Genomic DNA, 281 nt, shown 5'->3' on the forward strand with positions numbered 1-281 from the left:
TCTTTAATCGCCCTACCTACTCCCGTAGTCGGAGTAACCTTAAGGAAAACATGCTCTCCTTCCTCAAATTCTAAGGGCTTTCGCCTCTGATCGGCGTAACTCTTTTGACGACTCTGCGCCGTAAGCATCATATCACGGATTTTCTTGACTTGTTCAGTGGTCTCAGCTATCATTTCCGGCCCCGACAAGCCTTTCTCCCCAGCTTCATACCAACATAGCGGAGACTGACATCTCCTCCCATACAAGGCCTCATACGGAGCCATTCCGATGCTCGCATGGTA

The sequence above is a fragment of the Arachis duranensis genome, chromosome 10, assembly GCF_000817695.3.
Source record: "Arachis duranensis cultivar V14167 chromosome 10, aradu.V14167.gnm2.J7QH, whole genome shotgun sequence".
NCBI lineage: Eukaryota > Viridiplantae > Streptophyta > Magnoliopsida > Fabales > Fabaceae > Arachis > Arachis duranensis.